We start from the raw sequence: 22,256 nt of genomic DNA on the forward strand, positions 1-22,256 counted from the left end.
TTATCCATAGTATCTCCATCAAAATAGCCTGACTTCGTCTGCATCAGGGAAATATAGCCCAAGTTATCCAGAAGATCATGGCAGGGTCATGACCTGCAATGACAGCTACATTTCACTGTAGTAATAAAGCTGTCAACCTAAAGAGTGAAACTTGTGTTTATGTAGGAGAGGCAACTTACTTGGCAACTGGCCCAAGAATGTGAATTGCTGAGGCTATAATGGGTGCTGTGGCCCATAGAAGGTCTGGACTTTCCCAGGAATCCATAGTGCATCCAGCTCTGTGTGATCATGTCCACTAGTTTCTCTGTTTGACCCTTGCTGTGTCCACGCTGCCTGAGCCGAATAAAAGCCCCTGCCTGCTCAGGTCAGATGGAAACAGAGTGGCTCAGGACAAGCTAGAGGAGCACACTCAACTGCAGAAATGACCAGCATGCACACACTTAATGCTGAATGCCTGAAGGCAGAGGGTGGCCTGAGCCTGACCGCAGCACAGCTGACCTATCTCTACACTAGATTACTTGCTCCACTTACCTGTTTTCTCTCACTCCTGTATTCGGGAGTACGAGTGGCCACATTATGACTGAGTCCTACACAGGTCTTAAAAGGAAGAGAAGCAGGTCCATGTGCGCTCTTCCCTTATCCTAATGCAGCCATGCTGGGCTACCCAGAATTTAATCCTTAGTGTGATCTAAGGGCCTTTGGATTCCACCATGCTATTCACCTGTCAATTTGACGGCCACTTTTCTGACATTATGCACAAGAATTCAATGGGGGCTCTGAAAACAGTGGCTAATTCTCCCTGGAGGAATGTGCTGACAGATTACTGCAAGTTTTCTTTAAAAAACAAATAGTTTGAAATCTAGGAAAAGGCCCTGTCCCACCCCCATCCCCAGTGAGGGAAAAGAGGGAAAGGGAGCGAGACTGTGTGTAATTTGCACATCCACACATGGTGGGTAATGAGTTCTTCAGAGCGTGAAGGCCCCTTATCCCCCGCTTGGCAGCTAAGTGTTTATTCCATCATGCTCAGTGACAAGAAATTCCCCACTCCAAAACTTGAGCCATCTGGGCTATTAAAAACATAATCAATCCTAGCGGATAAATCACTCCACACAGCATTTTGAACACACAAACCCCTTAGTACATTAAAACACTGTTATAATAACGACAACATGATAGGATCTATGAGGCCTCTCAGAACCAATCCCTTTCTATTTAAGCAACTGGATAAATTACAGCCCCCAAGATTACAGTATGTCTGCCTATTAAGAGCACTTACATATGAATAGACCCTTAAACCTTTCGCAATCAGAGCTAAGAGAGCTGAACTGTAACCTGCTCCATACCAGGAGCACCAGATTTGCTTTCACAGCTCAGTTAAGGTAGATATTTGTATTTACATTATATGTATTTATGTTACATTGTATTTATGTTCATTTCTGGTTAGGTCAGTTGTCCGGAGTTGAAAGTAAATGCTATGTTACGCAATTGATTGGTCTCATGTATTTCTTTTTCAACGTTTCACTCATCAAAAAAGAACATTTTTGAAATAAATGCAGTTGAGCTGATATCAGCCAATACATTGAATCACTCCACGAGTTTACCCTTTGGTTTCATTGGTGCTATCTGCAGAGAATATGCAATTTGCCTATGAGGCAACAATTACAGGAAAAACATTACAAATACCAGGCACCGATAGTCACTAATCACTATGTGATATTTCTTTAGGTTTTAGACCACAAAACATTCATACTTTTAGCTGGCCAATAAACCACGATAAATATATTTATTGCACTGAAGTGTCCTGTCCCTCCAATCAGTCTAGTCTGATTTCTACATCTTGGGCTAAACTGCAGCAGCTTTACACCTGCAAATTGACTTTAAAGCTGGCTATGGGAGAATAAACCCAGTCTAGCAGGAACATCTGGAAGCACACAGGCAGCAGTGGCTTCTGCTGCCATATTAGCCCATTGGCAGCTGCACAAGTCTGAGCAGCATTCAGGCTACTCTAACTTACTTCAAGGGGAACCAGCCAAACACACCACCATCACAGGATTGGGGGAGTACAAAGGTAGTTTAAGCGCACTTTTGCAACCCACAGCGGAGTTGTGCAGAGTTGTGCTCTGTTTCTTGGCCACAACTGAAGATCTGAATCTGTGTCTTGATGAGCGATGATATATTGTTTTTGCCTTCAGTGAATCATAGAGAGTACCGCTACAAATATATTTGTATATTACAAAAGGATCAAATAGTGCACAGGACTGGTAATAGAATACAAAGTCTTGTACCGCTAGTTCACCAAAGTAAATGAAGACTACACTGGCAGTGACTAGCACTCTGATAAAATCTGAGAGCTGGTAAGTAATTTTCGCCAAGTGAACTGGTGAACCACTTCAGCATGGTCAATTGTTCCATTACAAGTACTGCCATTCCAATTGGCTTTCACGGTAGATAGGTTATGGACTTCATAGGCACCCTTGAGGTTCCCCTTCCTACAGGATTAGAGAAAGACACACTGGCAGAAACTTGCACTCTCATTGCACCTGTTCCTTGGATAGAGACTTTCAGTCTCCATGGTTGTCAAAGTGACATTTCTCACAAGCACCAAATGAGTGTGTAGTAGAGGACCCCATGCTTCCTTCAGCAATTCTTGGCGTGTGCTGTTTGCACAGAGCTGGAAGACATTTACCTCTTGCTATAGGTCTTACTCTGAATTATTTCAAGGGACAATGGCTAATATCTAGAAAATACCCCAAAGCTTTCCTGACTGAAAATTAGCAGATAGCGTTTTGCATATCCATTTTTTCTGTGGGGAACTGGCCTGTCCTTTTGTCAAAGTGCATCGTTATTTTGTGTGACAGAACTCTTTTCCACTGGAAAAGCCACTATTAGTTCTGAAAGACGCTGTCTTGGCAGGGTATATACCAGTAATACAGAGGCCTTGGCTACACTGGCAATTCACAGCGCTGCACTTGCTGCGCTCAGGGGTGTGAAAAAACACGCTCTCTCGCAGTGCTGCAAGCTATTCCCCTCGGAGAGGTGGAGTACTTGCAGTGCTGCAAGAGAGCTCTCACAGCGCTGGCGGCGCGACTACACTCGCGCTTCACAGTGCTGCTGTGGCAGCGCTGTGAATCCCCAAGTGTCGCCAAGGCCAGAGCAGGTGAGAAGTACCTAAATCACTGGCTTGCTGAGGCTCTGATTTGTTCTCCTCTCCCTTATACCCTGTTTTAACTAAGTCTTAACATCACAGATGGAACAAGAGACAAACAGGTCAGCCTACAATGCACAAAATTAGAACAATTAACTATTAGTGATCTCATCCTGCAAGGTACCAAGTGGGATGGATTTGGAGCTGCCTGTCATAATTTATTAATATTATATGTTCAGTTTGTCCATTTACTGCATGCATCTATAGAGTTAATTCAATAGCCAGGTTGTTGGGAAACGCACCCAGGAGGGAGGGGTAGAGCCTGATATACCCTTCCTTGCAAATATTTAAAATACAATGCTTTGAAATTCCACTTCTGGTATGCTGAGCTTCCCTAACCAGTTTAACCAGGCTCAGAAAACACATGAGAACAAGAGATCTTGGGGCTGGATAAAAACAGTAACTGGGGCAAAGGTGAACCCAGACACTAGAGGCTGGGGTATTAGGGAATTTAGATGTAATGGGGGTCACCAGAGGATGGATGGACTCTTGGTTAGATAAACTCGTGAGTAGGCCTTTTGTTGCATTACAAGCCTTTTCTCTTATATGTGTTTTGTTCCTGCTGCTAAGATAAAACAATACTTTGTTTTAAGAAGGTTGTCTTCAGTCACTGTATTCACCATTAGTCACAAGCTCCCAAAGAGCAGAACCACAGGTATTTGACCTTAGTCAGATTGGTGGGATAAGCACAGATGCTAGAGTGCTGTAGCCTGGGACCTAGTCTAAGAGAGGGAGAATCATGTGATTCCAACCCATGGAGATAAAGGCCGAAGGCGTGACAACTGGGAAGGTAGGAGGTGCATTCAGAGAGATCAGAGAAGGGGTCAGAGGGGCAACTAGTGCTGTAAGTATAATAGTGAGCACTTCCTCTGAGGTTGTGAGCACCCTCAACCACCTCTGAAACCAACAGACATTGAGGGCACTCTGCACCTCACAAGAAGGGAACTGTACTCACAGAACTGGGCACTACAGGAACACTGCCTGGTGACACATGGCCCACAATGTACTTTTTACAAATCCAAAGACCAATAGGAAGGTTTCTCAGATTTTAAAACTTCCAGTGGAATCTGTTTTTTAAAAACAAATGGATATTATCCTGTGATATTTGGGACCCAAACATTGCTCCGTTGTGCTAATAGATAAGAACCTGAATATGACAATGAGCAGAAATGAAAACTGTTTGATTTATTCTCATTTTCCAAGACGAGATACATGCCTATGTGAACATATCAAATTAAAAAATGAAATTAGATTTTAAAAATATTTTAATAATCCAAACAGTTATAAACAATAGACCCAAAGAGGGTTTTCTTAGTATATGATTGTTAACATAACAGTGTGCCTTTAAGGTGATTGTGTCATTAAAACTGTACTAGAATTTAATCATTGGTTTTGCTTGAAGAACTTTAGTTCATGTTAAATAAAAGAAGATAAAACATACTATATATCAAAATGCAATATTCTGATTCTAATATTATTTAATCACACAAGTAATCCCTCAATCCCTATTAGAGTTTAGCGTGATCCAAAATTGTTTATGCACCAGGACCGATTCTTTTGAAATGCAATCCTACACTTCATCACATCCATCCACCCATAGAATCATAGAATCATAGAATATCAGAGTTGGAAGGGACCTCAAGAGGTCATCTAGTCCAACCCCCTGCTCAAAGCAGGACCAATTCCCAACTAAATCATCCCAGCCAGGGCTTTGTCAAGCCGGGCCTTAAAAACCTTCAAGGAAGGAGACTCCACCACCTCCCTAGGTAACACATTCCAGTGTTTCACCACCCTCCTAGTGAAATAGTTTTTCCTGATATCCAACCTGGACCTCCCCCACTGCAACTTGAGACCATTGCTCCTTGTTCTGTCATCTGCCACCACTGAGAACAGCCGAGCTCCATCCTCTTTGGAACCCCCCTTGAGGTAGTTGAAGGCTGCTATCAAATCCCCCCCCCATTCTTCTCTTCTGCAGACTAAACAATCCCAGTTCTCTCAGCCTCTCCTCATAAGTCATGTGCTCCAGACCCCTAATCATTTTTGTTGCCCTCCGCTGGACTCTTTCCAATTTTTCCACATCCTTCTTGTAGCGTGGGGCCCAAAACTGGACACAGTATTCCACATGAGGCCTCACCAATGTCGAATAGAGGGGAACGATCACGTTCCTCGATCTGCTGGCAATGCCCCTACTTATACAGCCTAAAATGCCGTTAGCCTTCTTGGCAACAAGAGCACACTGTTGACTCATATCCAGCTTCTCGTCCACTGTGACCCCTAGGTCCTTTTCTGCAGAACTGCTACCTAGCCATTCGGTCCCTAGTCTGTAGCAGTGCATGGGATTCTTCCGTCCTAAGTGCAGGACTCTGCACTTGTCCTTGTTGAACCTCATCAGGTTTTTTTTGGCCCAATCCTCTAATTTGTCTAGGTCCCTCTGTATCCGATCTCTACCCTCTAGTGTATCTACCATGCCTCCTAGTTTAGTGTCATCTGCAAACTTGCTGAGAGTGCAGTCCACACCATCCTCCAGCAAACTTGCTGAGAGTGCAGTCCACACCATCCTCCAGATCATTAATAAAGATATTAAACAAAACCGGCCCCAGGACCGACCCTTGGGGCACTCCGCTTGAAACTGGCTGCCAACTAGACATGGAGCCATTGATCACTACCCGTTGAGCCCGACGATCTAGCCAGCTTTCTATCCACCTTACAGTCCATTCATCCAGACCATACTTCTTTAACTTGGCGGCAAGAATACTGTGGGAGACCGTATCAAAAGCTTTGCTAAAGTCAAGGAATAACACATCCACTGCTTTCACCTCATCCACAGAGCCAGTTATCTCATCATAGAAGGCAATTAGGTTAGTCAGGCACGACTTCCCCTTCGTGAATCCATGCTGACTGTTCCTGATCACTTTCCTCTTCTCTAAATGTTTCATAATTGATTCCTTGAGGACCTGCTCCATGATTTTTCCAGGGACTGAGGTGAGGCTGACTGGCCTGTAGTTCCCCAGATCCTCCTTCTTCCCTTTTTTAAAGATGGGCACTACATTAGCCTTTTTCCAGTCATCTGGGACCTCCCCCGATCGCCATGAGTTTTCAAAAATAATGGCTAATGGCTCTGCAATCTCACCCACCAACTCCTTTAGCACCCTCGGATGCAGCGCATCCGGCCCCATGGACTTGTGCACGTCCAGTTTTTCACCCACATCTGAAGAGGATTAAAACACGCCCTCCAAAGGCCCAACTATCTAGCAGCATCTCTAAAGCACCTATCACCGTAGTGTCTGGACATTGAAATAGGTCTTTGCTATCTGCCTGCATCCAGGAGTGTCGCCAGCTTTTTTGCCGCCATAGGCAGCAGAAGGTCCCACCCCCAAAATGCCACCCCCGACAGAGGCAGCGGAAGGTCCTGCCCCTGAAATGCCAGCCCCGACAGAGGCGGCAGAAGATCCGGCCGCCGCGGTCGCCGCCCCCAAATGTTAGCGCCTTAGGCGACCGCCTAGCTCGCCTAATGGGCTGCACTGGCCCTGCCTGCATCAGTAAGGGCTATCTATTTACTTCAACTGAATAGATTTATGAGAAGCAAATTATAATACCCAGATTAAATCAACAGTCTGTTTGCAAAGCTTTCCACGTTGTAGATTATTGTTTTACACATGTACATACAACAGGAGAGATGTCCATTTTTACACTATTCACCTAGATTAATAACTGATGGCCCCAAGCCCAGAAGCTAGCAATAAATGGAGAATAAAGAAAAAAACATGCTGATGATTCCATAGCAGATCTAGATCTCAAGAACAGAAACAAAGGAAACCAAAGAACTGAAAATGGTACATTCCCTTGAAATCAGCACATATACAATGTTTTTTGTTCTAATAAAATAATTCTTCCCAAATAGTGGATGCAATAGTAGTCAGACTTCTTTTCACTAAAATTTAAGACCTTGGTGAGCCAGGATGTGAACAGAGCAGAATGATTTAGCAGTTCAGATCTTAACAACCTAACACTGTTTTTATTTGGGTAAAGTCCCATTGACATTAATGGCATGTGAGTGAAGTGCTTAGGGTTTTACCCATTGACTCCTGAAATGGAAGCAATACTCAGACCAGAATTCCTTACCTACAAAGTAAAAAGAACATGCAAATATACACTCATGTCCCTTCTTTCCCATCCCAGCTCCCTAATCATCCCATGATACTGCCTAATGGACCAAATTCACAACTGGCACCTGTGGAAACAATGCCACTCAAATGGATGTTGCTGTGTCATCTTCTGGAGTGAACTTGAGCTATTTGCTTATTTGGAAAGAAAAAGGTTTTCTGGGACTCATGCATATTTTACTAACTCATTCGTGCAGCACAGGAATTCACTGAAACTAAAGGTAATATCAGATAATCTTGCTGGATTTTTGGCTGTTTGTGAGGAGTTAGACAGGAGAACTGGGAATTTTTGGGGGGTGGGGAGACATCCTGAATTGGGACAATTTTTCAGGGGAGGGGGGAAACATTTCAGGAGAAATGAAACAGGGATTTTGGGCTTACTCCTCGGGCTCCCTACTCCCCAGCCAGCCGGATTCCGGGGCAGATAGCTCCATGGGGAATCAGACAGCTCTGGGAACTGGTTGCCAAGCGATTTGGGCAGCTCAGGAAGCCAGATTCATAGATTCATAGATTATAGGACTGGAAGGGACCTCGAGAGGTCATCGAGTCCAGTCCCCTGCCCGCATGGCAGGACCAAATACTGTCTAGACCATCCCTGATAGACATTTATCTAACCTACTCTTAAATATCTCCAGAGACGGAGATTCCACAACCTCCCTAGGCAATTTGTTCCAGTGTTTAACCACCCTGACAGTTAGGAACTTTTTCCTAATGTCCAACCTAGACCTCCCTTGCTGCAGTTTAAACCCATTGTTTCTGGTTCTATCCTTAGAGGCTAAGGTGAACAAGTTCTCTCCCTCCTCCTTATGACACCCTTTTAGATACCTGAAAACTGCTATCATGTCCCCTCTCAGTCTTCTCTTTTCCAAACTAAACAAACCCAGTTCTTTCAGCCTTCCTTCATAGGTCATGTTCTCAAGACCTTTAATCATTCTTGTTGCTCTTCTTTGGACCCTTTCCAATTTCTCCACATCTTTTTTAAAATGCGGCGCCCAGAACTGGACACAATACTCCAGCTGAGGCCTAACCAGAGCAGAGTAGAGCGGAAGAATGACTTCTCGTGTCTTGCTCACAACACACCTGTTAATGCATCCCAGAATCATGTTTGCTTTTTTTGCAACAGCATCACACTGTTGACTCATATTTAGCTTGTGGTCCACTATAACCCCTAGATCCCTTTCTGCCGTACTCCTTCCTAGACAGTCTTTTCCCATTCTGTATGTGTGAAATTGATTTTTCCTTCCTAAGTGGAGCACTTTGCATTTGTCTTTGTTAAACTTCATCCTGTTTAACTCAGACCATTTCTCCAATTTGTCCAGATCATTTTGAATTATGACCCTGTCCTCCAAAGTACTTGCAATCCCTCCCAGTTTGGTATCATCCGCAAACTTAATAAGCGTACTTTCTATGCCAATATCTAAGTCGTTGATGAAGATATTGAACAGAGCCAGTCCCAAAACAGACCCCTGCGGTACCCCACTCGTTACGCCTTTCCAGCAGGATTGGGAACCATTAATAACAACTCTCTGAGTACGGTTATCCAGCCAGTTATGCACCCACCTTATAGTAGCCCCATCTAATTTGTATTTGCCTAGTTTATCGATAAGAATATCATGCGAGACCATATCAAATGCCTTACTAAAGTCTAGGTATACCACATCCACCGCTTCACCCTTATCCACAAGGCTCGTTATCCTATCAAAGAAAGCTATCAGATTGGTTTGACATGATTTGTTCTTCACAGATGCCCTGGTTGTCTGGGAGCTGGCTGCCCGGGGAGTTGGGAAGCAATCTATCTGGGCTGCCTAACTTCTGGGCAGGAAGCGCTCTGGGCTGCCCAACAGCCCAGGGAGTTGGGCAGCTTGAGAGTCCAGCTCCCCACCCCGTGGGAAGCCTGGGAGCCCTTGTTTGCAAGTTCCCATTCTGTAAGCTGCTGCAGAGCCTGGGATCTCCGGAAGCCCTGGGTTACTGAGGGGCCAAAGTGGACAGGAACACACACAGGCAGGCAGCTGAGCTGGCAGGAAACCTGCTGCCTGGGTTCCATTGAAAGTTTTGTCAAAATCAACACATTCCTGCAGAACGTGTTGATTTTGACGAACCAGCATTTTCCCACCAAAAAGGCGGCAGGGGGAGGCGAGGGGGGAGATTCACGTGAAATTTTCCAATCTGCTCTAGTAGACAGCAGTATTGGCTAAGTCCCAGGGGATGGAGTAGGTGGGTTTTTGTGTGTGCCTGTCAAGGGGAATACCTTAGTAGTCATTAGTACCTGTATAACTTTTAAAAGTTGAATTTCTGCAACATGTTCTACTTTGTACAAACTTTGAAGTCCACTTAGAAATTTCAGCTAGTATAGACTGTGAGGCAGCGGATTGGTTATTTTGTATTGCTTCTATCATGGAAGCACAGTACACAATCAAAACACCTTCCACACAACCAAAACACACTAAAAACAACTTCCCTTCAAGCTACTCATACAGGTTGTATATGGACAGAGTCCGGTTTGTTTGGGTAGTGCTTGGATAGTATTCCAAATAGTGGAATGTATCAGCTTCTTGCAATTCAAAGTGTTGGTTTTTATTGGGTTCTGTGTATCTAAGTCATCCTCTTTGTATTTAAATTCTACAGCTGAGATCCACAAATCGAGATTGGGGGTTTTGCTAAAAGATATGCTCTAGTTCAAAGAGGAATTACTCCAGGGACATTTCTATGGCTTGTGTTACACGGGAGGTCAGACTAGATCACCACCGTGGTCCCTTTTAGACTTGGAATCTATGAGATCTTCATAGCGTCAATTAGGCTAGATGTCCTTGTGCAGTTAAATCACTAACCTGGGCCAAGTTCAATTCCCTGCTCCAGCACAGAGCAAGTCACTTAGCCTCTCTGTATATCAATTCCCCATTTGTAAAGTGGAGATAATAGTGCTTCCCCACCTCACAGGATAAAGATGGTGAAGCACTCATTTACTTTGGCAATAAGGGCCATATTGATGCCTTAGAGGGAAGGGTCTGCGACTTTGCAAGTCATTCCAACCTTGGTCCAAATAAAGCCTAGTATATTGATGCAGATTTTTTTCTGAGGAGGTTGGATGGGGTAGCATGGAGGTTAGGTTTATCTGTTTGATGTGAGAGTTATTTCATTGGTGTCAACACAGGAGGAGCTGTTGTGTAGTGTTGAAATTTTTATTGCAAGTTATTGTAAATGCATCCAGAGGTTGATCAAGGGGCACGTTATATAAAAGAAATAAAATATCTATCCCTTGTGAAAAGGGTCTCAGACATCTGCTAGGTATATAGAAGATGAGGAACAGGCACATTTACATTTAATTTAATAAATGTGTGGTGCATGCAGCCATGTAACTGAAAGGAGATGTCGTTGTATTTGCTGCACACTGCACCTTTAAGCATTGAAGTGTCTCACTGCTTGAAGCAGAAGCCATCTGCCAGTTTGCATTTCAGTTCAAATGGAAAACGTTACAGAGTTAGTGTTGTAACTCTGTTTGTCTTGTCTAGACTACTCCCCTCCAACCACACTCACCTATTTTGTCTTTTTCACATGGATGGGAAACCATAATTGAATCCTCCAAAATTAAAAGAAAGGGCAAGTTACATTTTCACCTCAGACTGATGGCCCATCTATTCCAGTACACTGTCTCCACCAGTGGTCTGGCCGTAAGAACAACATACTGGTCCATCTAGCCCAGTATCCTGTCTTCCAACAGTGGCCAATGTCAGGTGCTTCAGAGGGAATGAACAGAACAGTCAATCATCAAGTGATCCATCCCCTGTTATCCACTCCCAGCTTCTGACAAACAGGCTAGGGATACTCAGAACATGGTGTTACATCCCTGCCCATCATGGCTAATAGCCATTGATGGACCTATCCTCCAGACAGAACTTATCTAGTTCTTTTTCTAATCTTGTTATAGTTTGGGCCTTCACAACATCCCCTGGCAAAGAGTTGCACAGATTGACACTGTGTTGTGTGTAGAAGTACTTCCTTTTGTTTGTTTTAAACCTGCTGCCTATTAATTTCTCTTGGTGACCCCTAGTTCTTGTGTTATGAGGAGTAAATAACACTTCCTTATTTACTTTTTCACACCAGTCATATAATCATAGAGTCATAGAATATCAGGGTTGGAAGGGACCTCAGGAGGTCATCTAGTCCAATTCCCTGCAACCTCAATAAGGATTCTTTAAAATACAGCCAGCTCTCCTGGACTCCTTTCCCCCTCATGTTATTCTCCCAGGGCACATTTACATTTAATTTAATAAATGTGTGGTGTTCCTCAGTTCCCTGAGGGAGTCAAAGTCTACTTTTCTGAAGTCCAGGGTCCATATTCTGCTGCTCTCCTTTCTTCCTTGTGTCAGGATTCTGCCATCTCATGTTCACTGCCTCCCAGGTTCCCATCCACTTTTTCTTCCCCTACTAATTCTTCCCTATTTGTGAGCAGCAGGTGAAGAAGAGCTCTGCCCCTAGTTGGTTCCTCCAGCACTTGCATCAGGAAATTGTCCCCTACACTTTCCAAAAACTTCCTGGATTGCTCTCCCAGCAGATATCGGGGTGATTGAAGTCCCCCATGAGAACCAGAGCCTGTGATCTAGTAACTTCTGTTAGCTGCCTGAAGAAAGCCTTGTCCACCTCATCCCCCTGGTCTGGTGGTCTATAGCAGACTCCCACCTCGACATCACCCTTGTTGCTCACGCTTCTAAACTTAATCCAGAGACTCTGAGGTTTTTCTGCAGTTTCATACTGGAGCTCTGAGCAGTCATACTGCTCTCTTACCTACAATGCAACTCCCCCACCTTTTCTGCCCTGCCTGTCCTTCCTGAACAGTTTATATCCATCCATGACAGTACTCCAGTCAGGTGAGTTATCCCACCAAGTCTCTGTTATTCCAATCACATCATAATTCATTGACTGTGCCAGGACTTCCAGTTCTCCCTGCTTGTTTCCCAGTCTTCTTGCATTTGTGTATAGGCACTTAAGATAACTCACTGTTTGTCCTGCTTTCTCAGTATGAGGCAGGAGTCCTCCCCTCTTGCGCTCTCCTGCTCATGCTTCCTCCTGGTATCCCACTTACCTCAGGGCTTTGGTCTCCTTCCCCCGGCGAACCTATTTTAAAGCCCTCCTCATTAGGTTAGCCAGCCTGCTTGCGGAAGATGCTCTTCCCTCTCTTCAATAGGTGAAGCCCATCTCTGCCTTGCAATCCTTCTTCTTGGAACACCATCCCATGGTCAAAGAATCCAAAGCCTTCTCTCCGACACCTGCGTAGCCATTCGTTGACTTCCACAATTTGATGGTCTCTACCCAGGCCTTTTCCTTTCACAGGGAAGATGGACAAGAACACCCCTTGTGCCTCAAACTCCTTTATCCTTCTTCCCAATCACGATTTTATAGACCTCTATCATATCCTCCCTTAGTTGTGTCTTTTCCAAGCTGAAAAGTCCCAATCTTTTTAATCTCTCCACATATAGAAGCTGTTCCATACCGCTAATCATTTTTGTTGCCCTTTTCTGAACCTTTTCCAGTTCCAATATATCTTTTTTGTGATGGAGCGACCAGATCTGTCTGCAGTATTCAAGATGTGGGCATACCATAGATTTATATACAGGCAATATGATATTTTCTGTCTTATTATCTATCCCTTTCTTAGAGGTTCCTAACATTCTGCCATGCCAGAGCTTCTGGTGGAGAGTACAGAACAGGGCAATTGTGGAGTGATCCACTCCTTTTTCCCAATCCTTTCTTCTGATAGTCAGAAATTTAAGGTTGCCCTGAGCATATGTTGCATCCCTAACCATCTTGGCTAATAGCCATTGATTGATCTATCCCCCATGAACTTATCCAGTTCTTTTTTTGAACCCAGTTATAGTTTTGGCCATCACAACATTGCATGGCAATGAGTTCCACAGTTTAATTCTTCACTGTGTGAAAAAGTATTTCCTCTTCTTTGTATTAAACCTGCTGCCTATTAATTTTGTAGGCTGACTTCTGGTTTGTATTACATAAAAGGGCAAATAACACTTCTCTATTTATGTTTTCCACACCCGTCATGATTGTATAGCCCTCTATCATATCCCCCCTTAGTTGTCTCTTTTCTAAACTGAACAACTCTAATAGTTTTAGCCTCTCCTCATATGGAAGACGTTCTACAGGCTTGATCATTTTTATTGCCTTTCGCTGTACCTTTTCTAATTCCAATATAGCTTTTCTGAGATGCAGTGACCAGATCTGCATGCAGTATTCAAGATGTAGGTGTGCTGTGAATTTATTTAGTGGTATTATTATATTTTCTGTCTTATTTTCTCTCTCTTTCCTAGTAGTTCCTAACATACTTTTAGCCTTTCTGGTTGCTGCTGCTGTTTACTGAGTGGAAGTTTTCAGAGAACTGTCCACAGTGATTCCAAAGGCTCTTTCTTGGGTGTAATTTAGAACTCAACATTGTACGTGTGTAGTTGGGATTATTTTTTCCAAAGTGCATTACTTTGCAATTATCAGTGTTGAATTTCATCTGCCATATTTAAACCAAAGAGTAGACTTGTTTCTCACATACAAGCTGTAAAGCCTCTGTGGGATAAAACCTAATGCCTTAAGGGTCAAATTCTACCCCCATTTCTTTTTTGTTTTGTTTTGTTTTTGCATTAAAAAGCTCCATCTGTGAGGGGTTCCCCATTGTACTAGGCTCTGAACAAACCCAGAGTAAGAGGCAGTCCTTGCACCAAAGAACTAACAAAATTAAAGAGGTCGTATTAAAATTAAAAAGGTCATAGAACAGTTTTTAAACTAAGGGGTGGGGGAAAGCCGACAGGTGCGAGAAGTATGTGGTTTGGACAGAGACCTCCCTTAAGAGAGGATTTATTAATGGAGATTCTCTATGTCCTAGTAAGGAGGAGAGGATGGAAGATGATCAAATACGGGCAGGATCTGATGAGAAACAGTCAAATGAAAAAGAGACCTATTCAATTATATCATGTAATAGCAGATAGCTAAAAAGTGTCATTTTTAAGTGCTTATATACGAATTCTACAAGACTAAATAATAAGATGGGTGAACTAGAGTACCTCGTATTAAATGAGGATATTGATATAATAGGCATCACAGAAGCTTGGTGGAATGAGGATACTCAATGGGACACAGTAATACCAGGATACAAAATATATCAGAAGGACAGAGCAGGCCGTGCTGGTGGGGGAGTGGCACTATATGTGAAAGAAAGCATAGAATCAAATGAAATAAAAATCTTCAATGAACCAAACTGTACCATAGAATCTCTACTGATTGTAATTCCATGCTTAAATAATACGAATATAGCAGTAGGGATATACTACCGACCACCTGTCCAGGATGGTGATAGTGACTGTGAAATGCTCAGAGAGATTAGAGAGGCTATAAAAATAAAAAACTCAATAATAATGGGGGATTTCAACTATCCCCATATTGACTGGGTACATGTCACCTCAGGACGGATGCAGAGAAACAGTTTCTTGACACCTTAAATGACTGCTTCTTGTAGTAGTTAGTGCCGGAACCCACAGAGGGAGAGGCAATTCTTGATTTAGTCCTAAGTGGAGCACAGGATCTGGTCTAAGAGATGAATATAGCTGGACTGTTTAGTAACAGTGACCAAAATATAATTAAATTTAAAATCTTTGTGGTGGGGAAAACACCACAGCAGCCCAACATGGTAGCATTTAATTTCAGAAAGGGGGACTACACAAAAATGAGGAAGTTAGTTAAACAGAAATTAAAAGGTATAGTGCCAAAAGTGAAATCCCTGCAAGCTGCCTGGAAACTTTTTAAAGACAACATAATAGAGGCTCAACTTAAATGTATACCCCAAATTAAAAACCATAGTAAGAGAACCAAAAAGTGCCACCGTAGCTAAACAACAAAGTAAAAGAAGCAGTGAGAGGGAAAAAGGCATCCTTTAAAAAGTGGAAGTTAAATCCTCGTGAGGAAAATAGAAAGGAGCACAAACTCTGGCAAATGAGGTGTAAAAATGTAATGGAGATATCCCATCTCCTAGAACTGGAAGGGACCTTGAAAGGTCATCGAGTCCAGCCCCCTGCCTTCACTAGCAGGACCAAGTACTGATTTTGCCCCAGATCCCCAAGTGGCCCCCTCAAGGATTGAACTCACAACCCTGGGTTTAGCAGGCCAATGCTCAAACCACTGAGCTATCCCTCCCCCCAGGGAGGGATAAAAGAATAGGAAGGCCAAAAAAGAATTTGAAGAACAGCTAGCCTAAGACACAAAAAGTAATAGCAAAAAATTTTTTAAGTACATCAGAAGCAGGAAGCCTGCTAAACAACCAGTGAGGCCACTGGACGATCGAGATGCTAAAGGAGCACTCAAGGGCGATAAAGCCATTGTGGAGAAACTAAATGAATTATTTGCATCGGTCTTCACAGCTGAGGATGTGAGAGAGATTCCCAAACCTGATCCATTCTTTTTAGGTGACAAATCTGAGGAACCGTCGCAGATTGAGGTGTCATTTGAGGAGGTTTGGGAACAAATTGATAAATTAAACAGTAATAAGTCACCAGGACCAGATAGTATTCACCCAAGAGTTCTGAAGTAACTCAAAAGTGAAACTGAAGAACTACAACTGTGGTTTATAACCTATCATTTAAATCAGCTTCTGTACCAAATGACTGGAGGATAGGTATTGTAAAACTGATTTTTTTAAAAAAGCATTAGAGGTTATACTGGCAATTTCAGGCTAGTAAGCCTAACTTCAGTAGAAGGCAAATTGGTTGAAACTATAATAAAGAACAGAATGATCAGACACACAGATGAACAAAATATGTTGGGAGGAGTCAACATGGCTTTTGTAAAGGGTTATCATACCTCACCAATCTGTTAGAATTATTTGAGGGTGTCAAAAAATATGAGAACAAGGGTGATCCAGTGGATATAGTGTACTTAGATTTTCAGATGTCCCTCACCCAAGTCTCTTAAGCAAAGTAAACTGTCATGGGATAAGAGGGAAGATCCTCTCATCAATCGGTAACTGGTTAAAAGGTAGAAAACAAAGGGTGAGAATAAATGGTCAATTTTCAGAATGGAGAGAGGTATCTAGTGGTGTCCCCCAGGGATCTGTACTGGAATCTCAGTACTATTCAACATATTCATAAATGATCTGGAAAAAGGGGTAAACAGCGAGGTGGCAAAATTTGCTGACCATACTAAACTACTCAAGATAGGTCCAAAGTAGACAGCAAAGAGCTACAAAGGAATCTCACAAAACTGGGTGACTGGGCAACAAAATGGCAGACAAAATGCAATGTTAATCAATGCAAAGTAATGCACATTGGAAAACATAATCCCAACTATACATATAAAATGATGGGGTCTAAATTAGCTGTTACTGCTCAAGAAAGAGATCTTGAAATCATTGTGGATAGTTCTCTAAAAACATCCACTCAAAATGCAGTGGCAGTCAAAAAAAGCGAACAGAATGTTAGGAATCATTAAGAAAGAGATAGATAATAAGACAGAAAATATCATATTACCTCTATATGCATCCATAGTACATCCACATCTTGAATACTGTATGCAGATGTGGTTGCCCCATTTCAAAAAAGGTATATTGAAATTGGAAAAGATTTAGAAAAGGGCAACAAAAATTTTTGGGGAAATGGAACAGCTTCTGTATGACAAGAGATTAATAAGATTGGGACTTTTCAGCTTGGAAAAGAGACAACTAAGGAGGTATATGATAGAGGTCTATAAAATCATGACTGGTGTGGAGAAAGTAAATAAGGAAATATTATTTACTCCTTCTCATAACACAAGAACTAGGGGTCACCCAATGAAATTAATAGGCAGCAGGTTTAAAACGAATATGAGGAACTATTTCTTCACACAGTGCACAGTCAACCTGTGGAACTCTATGCCAGAGAATGTTGTGAAGGCCAAGACTATAACAGGGTTCAAAAAAGAACTAGATAAGTTCATGGAGGTTAGGTCCATCAATGGCTATTAGCCAGGATGGGCAGGGATGATGTCCTAACTCTGTTTGCCAGAAGCTGGGAATGCGTGACAGGGAATGGATCACTTGATGATTACCTGTTCTGTTCATTCCCTCTGGGGCACCAGACACTGGCCACTGTCAGAAGACAGGCTACTGGGCTAGATGGACCTTTGGTCTGACCCATTATGGCCTTTCTTATGTTCTTAATCTGAATTGTCAGAAGAAAGATAGAGGGAAAAGTGTAAGTCAGGGGTCTCAAACTCAATTTACCTTAGGGCCAGTGTCAGCCCTCAAATCCTCCCAACGGGCCAATAATGTCACTGAAGATGGCATTCAGAAAATAAAACGTTTATATTGTATTTTTTATTTCAAATTTCTTAGAAATAATAAAACTGTCATACAACTTTATACAATTCTTCACCTGCCAGAGAGCTTTCAGTGTTTGCCAGACACCTGGCAACGCTTCAGTTCTGTCAGTTTGTTGATGTTTGGCCTCAGTGACTGAGTTGAAACCTTGAGGATTGCAGCAAGGTGTGCCGCAGATAGTTGTGTTTGGTATTTTGACTTGTTTATATTCATTGTGGAAAAAAGTGACACTGCCTCCGTGGCTGACTCTGCCCAGCAACTAATGATGCTGCCTCCATGGCTGACTCTACCCGGTGACTAGTGATGGTATCTTTGTCCCTCTTCCCCAGCCAATGGGAGCTGCAGGGGGCAGTGCCTGCAGCAGACAGAGCCAGCAGCGTGGCTGCATGCGTCTCTCCTCCGCAGACCGCAGTGGGGAGGTTCTCAGGCCGCAGATGGTCTGCAGGCCAAGACTTTGAGACCCCCGGTGTAGGTATTCGGCCAATGAATTATTCCGTAGAGAATGACCTGCTGGAATAGGCACATCCACTCGTTGCACAGTGTAGGCTTACTTACCTAACACATTTCAGCTCCAACAGTTACTGATAAATCCTGTACACTGAGGGTATGTCGACACTACAACTGGTACAGTGGCACAGCTACAGCGCTGCAGCTGTGCCATGGTAGCGCTGTAGTGTAGATGCTTCCTATATCAAAGGAAGGGTTCTTTTGGTCAACGTAGGTAATCCACCTTTCTGAGAGGTGGTAACTATGTAGATGGAAGAATCCTGCTGTTGACCTAGCCGTGTCTACACAGGGTGTTATGTCAACCTAAATACAGTGCTCAGGGTGTGACATTTTTCACAGCGCTGAGTGATGTAGTTAGGTCAAGCTAAGTTTTAGATGTAGACAAGGCCCAAGAAAGACAGAGCAGCATAAAAAAGGGGGATGAAGGAAAAATAAGAAATGAATATGAACCCCAACATTTCCTCTGTAAAAGGAACAGATAATATGACATTGCCATCTTCTGTAATACAATATGTCAATCTAAGTTCTTTGGTGGGAGCATGTCTGCCTCTTAATTTTTTTGAGAGAATAACCGCTGTATTGACAGCAACAAAGAAGCATGCAAGAAGCGGTGAAAGGCACAGAGAGACAGGCCAGCAGTACTAAGAACAGTATCCACGTTTAATCTAGTGATGTACTCAAAAAATAGCCAAACCAGCTGCTGCTGTGCCAATGCATGAGAATTGCATATAGTAGTCACAGGTACTGTGTTCCATTTATTAGTATTATTAGCAAAACCATGTTCTCAGCCACACCAGTGTAAATCTGGAGTAACATCCTTGTGCAGATGCACATGGAAGTTATTTCTGCAACATGACTCTCACGCAGAGCCCTTCCCCCCCTCCCCCTTTCAGCAAAAATAGATTATGTTTGGCATTTTAGGGCCTTGCACAAGACACTTTAGGATTTGTCCCTAAGAAATAGAAAAGATGAAGAGAAAACACCTGTAACAAACAGTGCTAATGGTGAGAGGAGACTGGTTCGTGCACATATGCACCAGTGCTCTACAAAGAAAATCATTGGTGCATTATATTTTTCTCTCTGGAGAAAAAGGACATTAAAATAGCAATCCAATATTTGTATAGGCGGAGGGACAGCAGAGGAAAGGCAGATGCATACAAGGGAACGTCTGCTCACCACAGCATGCAAATAGACTTCTGATATTTCAATAGGGCACAAGTGGAAGGAGGGAGAAGCAGCAGCAGTGAGACTGAACAGGTCTCTCTGAAATGTTACTGCCATCACTAGTGTCAGGAGAAGCAGTACCCGATAGACAATTTTTTCCAACAGATGGTATAGCCAGCTATGAATTGGAAATTACACTAAATGAGAACCATCTGACAGACTGCACAGCAAGGCCAGAATTTTCCAACCATTGCATGGGTGCCTGTTGGAGCACCTGCTGGATCTTAGGGTATGTCTACACTACGGGATTAATTCGAATTTACAGAATTCGAATTTTGGAAACAGATTGTATAAAGTCAAATGTATGCGGCCACACTAAGCACATTAATTCGGCGGTGTGTGTCCATGTACCGGGGCTAGCGTCGATTTCCAGAGCATTGCACTGTGGGTAGCTATTCCATAGCTATCCCATAGTTCCCGCAGTCTCCCCCGCCCATTGGAATTCTGGGTTGAGATCCCAGTGCCTGATGGGGCAAAAAACATTGTTGCAGGTGGCTCTGGGTACAATCTCACCCCTCCCTCCATGAAACCAATGGCAGACAACCGTTTTGCGCCTTTTTTCCTGGGTGAACACTGCAGACGCCATACCACGGAAGCATGGAGACTGCTCAGCTCAAGACAGCAGTCATGAACATTGTAAACACCTCGCACATTCTCGTGCAGTTTATGCTGAACCAGGATCAGAAAAATGAGGCGAGGAGGAGGCGGCGACGGAAGCGCGGCAACGACAGTGATGAGGACATGGACATGGACACAGAATTCTCTCAAACCACGGGCCCCGGCGCTTTGGAGATCATGTTGTTAATGGGGCAGGTTCTAGCATGGAACGCCGATTCTGGGCCTGGGAAACAAGCACAGACTGGTGGGACCACATAGTGTTGCAGGTCTGGGATGATTCCCAGTGGCTGCGAAACTTTCGCATGCGTAAGGGCACTTTCATGGAACTTTGTGACTTGCTTTACCCTGTCCTGATGTGCCAGAATACCAAGATGAGAACAGCCCTCACAGTTGAGAAGCGAGTGGCAGTAGCCCTGTGGAAGCTTGCAACGCCAGACAGCTACCAGTCAGTTGGGAATCAATTTGGAGTGGGCAAATCTACTGTGGGGGCTGCTGTGATGCAAGTAGCCAAAGCAATCGCTGAGCTACTGCTATCAAAGGTAGTGACTCTGGGAAATGTGCAGGTCATAGTGGATGGCTTTGCTGCAATGGGATTCCCTAACTGTGGTGGGGCGATAGATGGAATCCATATCCCTATCTTGGCACCGGAGCACCAGGGTACCCAGTACATAAACCAAAAGGGGTTCTTTTCAATGGTGCTGCAAGCACTGGTGGATCACAAGGGATGTTTCACCAACATCAACGTGGGCTGGCCGGGAAGGGTTCATGACGCTCGCGTCTTCAGGAACACTACTTTGTTTAAACGGCTGCAGCAAGGGACTTACTTCCCGGACCAGAAAATAACCGTTGGGGATGTTGAGATGCCTATAGTTATCCTTGGGGACTCAGCCTACCCCTTAATGCCATGGCTCATGAAGCCATACACAGACAGCCTGGACAGGACTCAGGAGCTGTTCAACTACAGGCTGAGCAAGTGCAGAATGGTGGTAGAATGTGCATTTCGACTTTTAAAAGGTCGCTGGCGATCGTTACTGACTCGGTCAGACCTCAGCCAAACCAATATCCCCATCGTTATTGCTGCTTGCTGTGTGCTACACAATCTCTGTGAAAGTAAGGGGGAGACCTTTATGGCGGGGTGGGAGGCTGAGGCAAATCGCCTGGCTGCTGATTATACGCAGCCAGACACCAGGGCGATTAGAAGAGCACAACAGGAAGCGTTGCGCATCAGAGAAGCTTTGAAAACCAGTTTCATGACTGGCCAGGCTACCGTGTGAAAGTTATGTTTGTTTCTCCTTGATAAAAATCCGCCCCCTTTGTTGACTCATTCTCTGTAAACAACCCACCTTCCCCCTTTCGATCACAGCTTGATTTCAAAGGAAATAAAGTCACGATCATTTAAAAATCATTTATTCTTTATTAATTGATTATAAAAAGAGGGAGAGAACTGACAAGGTAGCCCAGGTGGGGTTTGGGAGGAGGATCGGAGGGAAGGAAAAGGACACTAAAAAACAGTTAAAGTAATGACAGCCTTTTGCTTGGGCTGTCCATTCAGGTGGAATGGGAGAGTGCACGGAGCCTCCTTTCCCCCCCCCCACGTTCTTACACATCTGGGTGAGGAGGCTATGGAACATGGTGAGGGGGGAGGGTGATTATACAGGGGCTGTAGCAGCATTCTGTGATCCTGCTGCCGTTCCTGAAGCTCCACCAGACGCCGGAGCATGTCTGTTTGCTTATGCAGCAGCCCCAGCATTGCATCCTGCCTCCTCTGATCTTCCTGCCGCTACCTCTCATCTCGAGCGTCTCTCCTCTCCTCACGTTGGTCCCTTCTATCCTCACGTTGGTCCCTCCTGTCCTCACGTTCACTGGCATCTTTCCTGTACTTTGATACCGTGTCCTTCCACTCATTCAGATGAGCTCTTTCAATTCCATGATTTCTGAGAACATGTCGTCTCGCATCCTTTTTTTTTTCTCTGCCTTATCTGAGATAGCCTTCGGGACGGAGGAGGGAGGCTTGAAAAATTTGCAGCTGTTGGAGGGAGGGAAAAAAAGGGAGAGAAGTATTTAAAAAGATACATTTTACAGAACAATGCTTATACTCTTTCACGGTGAACAACACTATTCACATTACATAGCACATGTTATTTCAGTGCAAGGTCGCATTTTGCATCTTAATATTTAGTGCCTGTGGCTTTGGTGT

The sequence above is a fragment of the Malaclemys terrapin genome, chromosome 2, assembly GCF_027887155.1.
Source record: "Malaclemys terrapin pileata isolate rMalTer1 chromosome 2, rMalTer1.hap1, whole genome shotgun sequence".
In the NCBI taxonomy this organism is placed as follows: Eukaryota; Metazoa; Chordata; order Testudines; family Emydidae; genus Malaclemys; species Malaclemys terrapin.